Genomic DNA, 10976 nt, shown 5'->3' with positions numbered 1-10976 from the left:
TTAAAATGTGACTGTTTGATGTTAAAAAGATTGGAGTTTATTTTTAATGTCGGTGTGGTGTGTGGTGGTGGTGATTCCTGTCAACTCAGGCCTCAATCCTTGCTTTTTTTAAGTCGATCACATTTCGGATGTTATTGTGTCGCTGCCGTCAATCTGTTAATCAATCATCCTCCAAGTTTGTGGCTCGTAAGTGATGATTTGTGACACTGTGGAAAAATACACAGTGTATCCCATAATAGTTTGACAAAGAGTTTAGTTACACACTAGGAAATACAGAGCAAATGGAAATTGTGTTCACTCAACATTCATGTGAGTGGATAATCTGCACGCAGAACTATTTTCGAAACCATTCCCCGCTTGTGTTTGAAGTTATTTGGCCATTCTACTCTACAAAGAGCCTCACTTCAGAGTCGGTGGCAGCTTCGCTATTTTAGTTACTGAGTCATGGAAACAAAGCACTTCCCTCGCCCGCGCGAAAAAAAAGGAGAGCGCATCTGTGTCGGCATGAAAACATAACACAGGTGCAGAGCAGAGCACAGACAGTGTTTTGTCTGAGGAGCGGTGTGCACAGTCAGATCAATCAAATAAAAATGAAATACAGAAACGTTATATATATACACACACCAAAGTGTGCAACTATTACCACAATGGTACAATACTTAAAGGTGCATTATGTAATACATCTAAAGCAACTGGCCATAAAATGTCACAGAGACTCAGCAATAATGTTCATATAACAAACTGAACTCACCAACAACAACAGTACAGACAAAATATTTGCATTAAAAAAAATATTTTGCAGACTGCAAATTGAAATTTGAAATCATGTTTTGGCATGTGGCGCCACCTACCGCCGTCTACCAATCATTGCAGTCAATAGAGTCTCGGCTGCCGAGCAACCACGGTCACGTCAGAAAACGAAACCTGAAAGATCTCTGTATTTTGACTGTAGTAACCGTTTTTTGGCCACATTCTTACATAAGGCACCTTTAAGACACCAGGAAATAAGATGAATCCTGGAGTTTGTAAGCATGTGGATAATCTACTATGTGTTGGCTACAAGTCATTTATGAGTCTCAATAATACACTTTTTCAATTTGTAATACGTTTTCAGTGTAGCGGAAATCTCAAATGGCAACCTAACATGATACCAGGCCCCTATTGGCCATTTGACAACACCTTTATTGTCTAATGCAGGGGTGTCAAACTCATTTTCACTGTCAAACAGAATAAATGTAACTAAATGTAACCAAATATAATGTAAAATAAAGGTAACATATTGCTAAATAACCTTCTGTATTTATTACTTATTCAAGTTACAAATATGATGCATTATATATATGCTTCACGATGGTGATGCCGTCACTTTGTGGGTAAGACAATCGCCATGCATTGTGGGAAATGTAGTTTATGGTCAACACACGCCTTAAAGCAGCATAGACCTATTTTAACACAGATTTTAAAGACCAATTAACCACTCACGGGCCACATAAAATGACGTGGCGGGCCACATCTGGCCCCCGGGCCTCGAGTTTGACATATGTGGTCTAATGTATTGTCTATTTTATTTTATCACAGCCATTATCTCTAAATGGACATCAAATGTTATTAAATGGGCCTGACATCTGTGATTGAGCTAATCATCTCCTCACGGAAGCGTTTATTGCTGTTATTTTCCTCATCCAGACTTACAAACTCAAACCGCGGCTCTAAAAACGCACACGATAAGCAAAGCTGTCAGGGAATAACAAATGTGAAAGTGGTACCGCAGCTTCCTATCTGGCTCCTAAGGTGGGAAACCGCAGTGCTTTGGGACAGGAGGCATCTCAGGAAGATGAATGTTCGCGGTGAGAGAAGAGCAGCGACGGCTGCAGTAATGTTTGCTCAAACTCGCTCGGGCCTCTTGGAACCCCAGCGTGTTTGTGTATGTGCGTGCGCGCACACATGGCAGAACACCAAAACTCAAAATGTCACATACGGTTTCCTGCTAAACACCTGGCTCCGGCTCAGGACGACTGGCTCGTTAGTGCGGACGTAATTATGGCTGTGATTAATTCCAGTAAGCGGGGATTGACTCCCCGAGCTCACATCCTGCACTGGTGTATTTCCACTCCATGTGGGATTTCTTACACCACTGCAAACACAAATGTCATGCATTAGCACTAATGGAGAGAGAGTGCGTCTTTATCTGGCACTTAGGAACAACAATAGTTTGTTGAAACCCTAATCATCCCCTCAAAGTGCTTGTCAAAGGTCCCTATTACCTGAATGAATTCCACCTTTAAGAGATGCTACACAAGGGCAGCATTGTGCCAGAAACTGAAAAGAGCAAACGTATAGCAGGGACTCAAAGGCCGCACTGATCACATCCTCTCTGATATTCTGAGCCGGGAATGAGATCATGCGATTAGCCCCGTTAAAGCCAACCGCAGATTTAATTATAAATGAAATAATACATTAATAAATCAGACAAGTTCAGCGACCGCATTTCGACGCGTATTCGAAATCTCGCTGGCAGTCGCCTCTGCTAATGACATGATTTATGGCGTAATCCGTGGAGTCGGGGGAGGTGCGGCAAGTAAGCGGCACTTGCCATCAATCAAAAATGAAAAGACTTTCTTCTTTGTACTTTCTCTTACACAGCATTTGAAACAAAATGGCAGCTTGAGTGAAAAAAAGGCTTCGGTTGTAACTCCCGGGCAGAGGCGCAGTTTGTGAACAGGCAAGGCAGGCAACTGCTTGGGGCCCCTGAGCCGATAGGGGGCCCCCCGACGCTCGGAGTCTGAGGGCTGTTTTTTACTGAAATGTGCAGTGACCAGCCGCCTCCCTGTCCCCCCTTAAAAAACAATGGGCGATTTGCAATGACATCTAAGTAGGAAACTTCCCTAAAGGGGCCCCACCTCACATTAACCTCGTTCTGCAATATCTTTTTTTACTCAGTTTATATATGTTTTTTAAAAGCTATTTACAGTATTTTATTGTTCTTTACATTTATATTTTTACATACTTTTTAATTACAAGGTTTTTTCCATGTTATTTCATTCATTTTGGAATTTTTTTTTTCGTTGGTGTCAGATTATTCATAACATAATGGTGATGAACACTGGTTAGAAAGGGTCCCCTGGGAATTTTTGCTTAGGGCCCCTACAGACTCTAGAATCGCCTCTGCTCCCGGGTGCCAAATGCAATCATGTACAAATGATGCTGGTGTGCCCCTGATATATATCTAAAAAAAAAAAAACGGGGAGTGGTGGGGGTGGAATCGTGTAGAAAAGAGCGGGATTTTTCATGTGCAGCACTCACACATTCACACGCACACACACTGCACATGCACCGTCAGCTTGTTTTTTTGGAAGCTGCAGGTGCAGCGTCCAGCTGCAGCTCTGCCATGCATGCCAGCGAAACTGAATCATTCCAGTCCCTCCCCCCCTTTCTAAACTTTTTCAGAGGAGGAGCCATCAAAGCATATGGGGCGCAGCCATGGGCGCAGCATGGAAAGGTGGAGAGGGGGAGAAGAGGAAGGAGAAGTGAATTTGACAGGAGGAAAAGCAAAGTGGTAGGAAGCAGAGAGGAGAGAGAGAGAGAGAGGGAGGAAAAAATAGGATTAGGAGGGGAGGGTTTCCTAATTCCCTGCTGCTAAAACATGTTACAAAGGGAGGAGAGTAAAACCAGTTAGGGTTGTAAGTTTGACCCTTTTTTCATGGCCAGTGTTTCCCTTAAATTTGGTGAAAAAAAAAAAAAATATATATATAGAGAGAGAATTATAATGGAAGAGTGGGTGGTTGAAGAGTGGGGAGGAGGTCAGGCCACACACAGAGCTTTCCAGGCCTGAGGGTGTGCGTCAGTCAGGCTTGTCTGCATGTGGTCTGCTGTATGTGTCCAAGTTTATCCACACCACTATTACGCCACCATTAGTCATGGCATGATGGCATGATGACAAGGGTTTCAGATCTTTCTCTTTCTCCGCCTTTGTCACTCATCCACTCATTCAGGGCCTTTTAAAGGGTCACGCCCTTTTAATAATTATTATTTATTTTGTTCCATTTTCTTCTATCTCACCTTACACCGTCTGACTTTGTGTCTCCTACACTGAGAGCGGAGTCTGTCTGGAGTGGACTTGACCACACACACACACTCACTCAGTCACACACTCATGCACACATACAGTAGACGGGTCGCAGGGGATTCTTTGTCAGAGGAGTTACAGGGTGGTCTGTAAGACTGTAAGTGTCAGTGCATGGACTCATATCTCTTCATGTGGTTTGTATGTGTGCACTCAAGTGACTTAGCGTGCATGTGTGTGTGTGTGTGTGTGCTACAACTCCAACATGCCCTCTGATATTGAAAAGATTGAGTCGGAACATTTGGGCGTCTGTGTCTGAAATCCCACACTTGTTTACTGTGCCCTTTTTTTATGATAACAGCTGCGGAGAAAAATTGCATCTCATGGCGTCTCCGTAGGTCATATCTGTCTCTTTTCTTTCGGCACCAAAAATGTGCGTATACAAAAAAGTGAATCATGTACTTAATCAATTCCTGTCCTAAACTCTCCATTTTTAGTTTCTCTGTGGTGTTTGGATTTGATTTGAACTTTGTCCCCTGACGGTTATTTCTGGGACTTTACCGACGGTCCGTTATCACATGCCCAGTTTGATACAGTGCCTCGGTTAGAACTGGGTCATGGACTCATTGGCCTGCGTCTGGCTGGAGAAACTCAAATTCACCTGTGGTGAACCTGAATGTTTCTGTACAGACTGATCTTTATTGTCGATATCATCTTGTAAATCTCATTTTATGTCTTGTTTTTCCTTATCTACTTATTGATGTCTGCACCAGTGGTTCTCAAATGGTGACCTGTGACACACTAGTGGATCCATGATAGGATTCTAGATTCATTCATTAAAGTGCATGTAAAGTAATGTAAAAATACTTGTAAAGTAATGTAAAAAAAACAAAAAAAAACCTTTATTGACTTTATCACCCGTTTTCAGATTTTACTCCATAGTTGTAATGTTTTCATATACACATAGTCCTATAAGAGGCTTTCGGGTATGATGAGGTGATGAAAAATCACACATTATAATCTGAAATAGTTCCATTAAAAAACTGAAAGTCAAATTATTCAGATGGAAATACATGTTAATTTTTTATTTTACCAGATAAAATGTCTGAGAACCAGTTCTCATTTACAAACATAACCTGACATATCAGGATTATTTTTTTTCTTTATCTTGCCAACCTCTAATCTGGTCACTGCATTCAGTTAATCATTTCCAAAATGAACATACACTGCGTACACTGCAATACATTTGTCTGTCTGTCTCGACGTCCAGACAACGCTCACCGCCAACAATCAGAAGACATTGAACTGTGAAGTCTGCCATCTGCTAACATGATAAACTGGATGACATGTGATCCACTCATACCTGCGCCGGCTCTCACTCGCAGCACGCTTATGCTTTTACAGCGCGGTGGCCAGTCCGTGACATAAAACAGCTTGACTGACAATTACTGCTCGCTATAAAACAAAAAAAAAAAAGAAAAAATGTACAGGACCACGTGGTTTTTGCATTAGCATCAGGCTCATGTTTGAGTGTGTGTGTGTGTGTCTGGTAAGAAAATCAGCGATAGTTTTTCCACTTGCGGCGATAAGTTGACTGTAATTTCATATTTTGGGCTGGTGTCAATTGTCGTAATTGAGGGCTTTTTTTTTTTTTTTTTGCTTGCAATGTGCAGGCCTGCAAGAGTACAGCGAGTGCAGTGTTTGCAAAGAGAGACAAAATTGCCTGACAACTGTATGAGCAGCCTGTGAGTAATGTTGCCGTGAGGAAGTACACCCATACAAATGGGCTCTGTCTTAAAGCTGTCACTCAGCCATTCATCACCCTGTGTGTTTATTGCCGGGGAATAGAAATGCTTATCTCTAAGTGGTCATGTTTATTTTCCTCTAGAACTGTCACAAGAGCGCTTTTAGCTGCATCTAGGGACCTCTTTTTTTTTTTTTTTTTTTTAAAAGGTCTAGCATATAACATTTAGCATGATTTATTGGCAGAAATTCTCATACACTATATATTCTGGGCATTTTAAATCAATGTAGATTGAGCAATATAAAGCAGAATCTGATAAATTGAATATAAATTACCATTACCACATTATAGTATACAGTAAATAGGCATAGCACACATTATTGCAGACCTGCAGTATACAGGCCTCTTCAACTTTCTGATCAATTTTTCCCCAGTCTTTCTCTAGAGAATGCTTATAAATCAAAATAAAACAATGTAAAATAAACATATATTAAAAGGTAGTTAGAATTGCCTTACATATTGCTTGGATGGGAGTCGAACATTTTCCTCGGTGGTCTTTCACCTGGAAGTAGAAGGAGATGAGGTATAAACTGCAGTGCTTTTGCTGGAAAAGGTCAACAGGAAACTGATTTAATATTGTCTCAGAGCTACAACTGCCCATCACCCTTTTCCTAACATGGAATACCAGGTCCTTTTGTGTATTGTATATTGTGTAATTATGTCTAGACTGAACTTGCACCTTCCTACAACATCCGCAGGGAGTTCGGCTCCCAGATACCTGCAGTAGACAAAGAGGTGTGAAAACACGGCCTGGAAAGGCAGACTCCCTTGTCTATTGGATGGGAGTTGCTCATGTATAAACGTGGAGGGCTCACTATGCTCTGGATCTTTCTCCAGCTCGGATTGCTCGGGTGAAGATTGACCTTTTCTTTGCAAAGAAAATAAAACCTTGTCGGCCGGCAGAAGTCTCTTTTTCATTCTTCACCAGCAGCAGAGAATTTCCACAACAGGTGTCAGATGTTTTCACCTCCGCATTTATACTTGGAGTTGGTCAAGTTGTCCGACTGCCTGTCTTAGTCGGACTATGGCCTTAGCTCGATTAAGCGGTGCATGTATCAGGCTTAGCGAACAAAAACAGGTTTCCAAAAGCACAAGGCAACAAAACATACAAAATACTAAAGAGGTCAAAAGTAGCTAATCTTTCGATAATGACAAAGACACTTACTGGTCAACAGATGCAGGAAACATGCAGGCTAAATGCACAGGTGGAGGGATAACGATACACAGGTGAAACTCATCAGGGCAGGGCAGGTAATCACAGAGGAGGGAAACTTTACAGGAAGCAGACTCTAAAACGAGAGGCAATGGTAATTATTTCAAAATAAAACAGGAAACAGAAGACAACTTCTACTAAGGATGTTACACTTTGGACCTGTACAACTTTTGTTTCCTCTGATTCTAGCTCATTATATCTGTTGAAATCACAGTGATAGACAACAGGATGAAAAAAGCCCAAACATGTTTCTGCTTTATTTAGGTCGTCTTCGTTTTCCACTTTAACCAGTCTTCAGCGTGTTCTTTTTGCCCCGACACACGTCTGGGAAGTTCTGGAAAAGGTTACGGGGTTACAGGGTTTTCCACCACGGCAGATTGTGGATGTGGTGTTAAATCTTTTTATTGTGGCTCAAATATAGCTTTTAACGACCTCAATGTGACGTGATTTGATTCGGACTGACTGAAAATCCATTACTGTAAAGACGTATGTGACATATTCACGACAGATGCTTTTGACGAGCTCAGAACAGAGAGAGGAGAGAACAGTAAAGGTTTGGCATATGGTCAGATCCCGACCATGTGCGAAACATATAGGAATTAGCTATGTTTGTGTGTGTGTGTGTGTGTGTGTACATTTTCTGGTGTGAAATGGACCTTTTGGAACTAGTTCAGTTTCGGGCTGAGATATGAATTGTGGTCAGGTTAAGGTTAGGGTTAGGCATGAAATGGTTATGGTTGAGGTTGGGAATAAGCCTTTATTTAGGCCGATCAAATGAGTGGAAGTCAGTGCAGTGTCCTTAAAGGTGCCATATGTAAGAATGTGGCCAAAAACGGTTACTACGTTCAAATTCAAAATACTGAGGTCTTTTAGGTTTTGTTTTCTGACGTAACTGGCAACCCGTGGTTGCTCGGCAGTTGAGACTCTACTGACTGCAATGATTGGTAGACGGCGGTAGGTGGCGCCACATGCCAAAACATGATTTAAAAAAAACTAACATGATTTGCAGTCTGCAAAATATTTTTTTTAATGCAAATATTTTGTCTGTACTGTTGTTGTTGGTGAGTTCAGTTTGTTATATGAACATTATTCCTGAGTCTCTGTGACATATTAGGAGGATTTTATGGCCAGTTGCTTTAGATTTATTACATAATGCACCTTTAAGAACAGCTGCACAAAACTGCATGTGTGCGTCTGTTTGTGGTTAACCAAAACAAAGTTGCGTCGGTGTGTGTGTGCCTACATTCACGGGCCACTTTATTAGCTCCACCTGTTCAACCATACTCATTAGTGCAAATATCACTTGGCAGCAACTTGGTCAAGACGACTTGCCGAAGGTCAAACCAAGTATCAGAATGGGATAAGAAAGTCAGATGACTTTGAATGTGGCACGGCTGTCGTAGGAGTGTTTCAAAAACTGCTGATCTACTTGGATTTTCCATGCACAACCACAATCTCAAGGTCTAACGCAGAGTAGCGATTTGTGGGCAAAAAAAAAAAAGAACCTCACCAGAAAACGTGTTAAGAAATGTGTGATAAGTACAGAAAAAAAGACTCAAGTGATCGACTCAAGGTGCCTGAAAAACCCTCCACTGTGGACAGCTGAGTAGCACATTTGAAATCATGCCTTTAATGAATTCCTGCCTGCTGAAAGTTTATTAAAGACTGTTCTTAAATTAGTAGCATGCTCATTTCTGTCTGGAACAAACACGGACATATTTGGCTGATTACATTTATCATGGTGTACATACTGTACCGTACTGAATGCACAGTTCACACGAGGTAGCAGGACCTTCTTTTGACAAATGTGGGAAAAGGGGAAGTGGTTGTGCTGTGTGTTATCTTATCTGTGTACTGTCCAAGCCACTGACTGTGCCGTGTCCTAGGAGTGACAAGCACAGTTGTGTGTGTGTGTGCGGTAGCTGGCAGCCGCTTCACGCCTGTCTCTCTCTGCACCACAGAGGGATTCTGGGAGAAAATGCAGAGGTTTCAACTCATTTTTCCCCCAGGATGTTCCAGCACGCTATGAGTTGATATGTGCAAATCTGTCTGCTTCATGAAGGAAAGTAGGGTGTGATTGCACTTAGGTCATAAGCTCGTATTCGACCAAAGACCGCAGGCTCGAGACGTTTAATGAAATCTTCTCAATGACATATGATTCAATTTGGCCGCGATAACCGCTGAACATCTGACTGTTGATTTTCCAAAAATGAGATATCCACGATGGCAAAAAGGTACAACTTTGTCTTTGCCAAACAGCACACAATGAAATAGTTAAAAAAAAAGATGTTTTTGCTGCAGCAAAGGCAACATCACCACTCTTGCCAAAGCTTTTTTTCAACATTGGACTTGACTTTGAACAAGCTGATTGATTGACTTGTGGACCCTGGCCAGACTGTCCTCATTTGAACTGTCTGAGTCAGACAGGCCTCCGCTGTGGCAGGAGATAAACCCAGCTCTCTCCAAAACCGCAGCAGGTGGCCTGTGTTTGGGTTGTACGCTAGCTCAGTATCGTGTTACCTCCTCCTACACATGTTATCAATTAGTATAGATCCGTAGTGTGGTGCAGCCAATGGCTCATCGTTTTCTCCCTTCTCTTCCAAATCAAAGGACACGAAGAGCAAAACGGTAGCGAGCAAAATAAAAAAAAGAAATAAAAAACCTGGCTTGACCCGGCAAAAAAAATGCAGTTTACATTTTTTAGCAGCTTTTATAATCAATCAGGTGTTGAAATGTCAAATAAACCCAGGAGCGGGTGGTCTCGTTGTTGAAACTCACCGGTTATATCAAATCTCTGGAACTCGAACTACACATAATTAAGTAAAGGCACAGAATTCCTGGGAAATGAGGCAGGTGTCTACAGTGTACAGACCCTGGAATCCGGCTAGACCCATCAGAAAGGGGAAAAAGGTGTGATTCGTCCGTCACTTAGTCCCATTCAGAAGTATGTCTGGGACTGGTCTTATGCGAACGCTTGTATAAACACAGACTGTGTCCTTTTATACATCTTGGCTGTCGGTCAGTGAGTGCTCTGCCTCCGGGGAAGGGTCTCCTTCCAGTCAGTTTCCAGGCAGTTTGCATGCAACTGAAAGAGTAGTGTGAATCAAGGCAGGATACGTAGAGTTGTAAAGTTGTTCTGAGGCAAATGCAAACGGCATTCGTATCTGTCTTGGTATTTAATGAGAGAACTGGATAATTCTCTCTTTGAACGTCATTAAATGGGGCCAAATAAACAGCGCGTGCTATTTTGGCTCTCAAAGCAAAGTTTTAGCTAATAACAAGTCATATGAATTATGCTCTCTGTGTTTGAAATATGCCTTACATTCCTGTGTGTGGCATCACATTAAAGAAGGTCCTTGTGTACTTTAATGTGGCCACAATATTGCTATTGCAAACAGCTTTGCCAGGTTAAAAATAGCTGTAAGCATTCCAGTTTCCATGCTCTTGCAGTCACATAAAGTACTCGAAGGTGTGCGTGCACGTGAATCTTTAACAGTTGACTTAACTTATCTAAGATAGGTTTGAAGATCTTGCCATGGTCGGTGGATCAGGGGAGAATCTGTACTCCAGCAAGTAAGAGATCATCAAGGCACTAAAGGGCCACTTTACTAGGTACACCTGTTTAACTGCCTGTGAAGACACATATGCAATCGACCAATCACTTGCAAGCAATTAGAAATGCAGACATGAGTCACATGTGTGACTTTGATTGTTGGGTTGTTTGTGCCAGACTGACTGATCTGAGTATCTTATGATATGCTGGTATTTTCACACAAAAGCGCCTCTGGGTGCTCAGTGTGTGGTGATTCTCGGAGATAAAATGCATTTTTGATGGTCAAAGAACAAAAGGAGAATGTTAGATTGGTTAAAAATACAGATTACTATCTCTGAATGTA

At 41.8% G+C, this 10976-nt stretch overlaps 1 protein-coding gene across 1 annotated transcript in view; it reads left to right on the top strand.

Annotated features, from left to right (window-relative positions):
• The window catches only part of cdkn1d (cyclin-dependent kinase inhibitor 1D), a 297559-nt gene that overhangs the window by 30984 nt on the left and 255599 nt on the right, over nucleotides 1-10976 (top strand). The gene's annotated exons all lie outside the window — the stretch shown is intronic.

The sequence above is a fragment of the Microchirus variegatus genome (genome assembly GCF_963457635.1).
Source record: "Microchirus variegatus genome assembly, chromosome: 20".
NCBI lineage: Eukaryota > Metazoa > Chordata > Actinopteri > Pleuronectiformes > Soleidae > Microchirus > Microchirus variegatus.
This window is presented reverse-complemented; position numbering and strand designations above follow the sequence as displayed.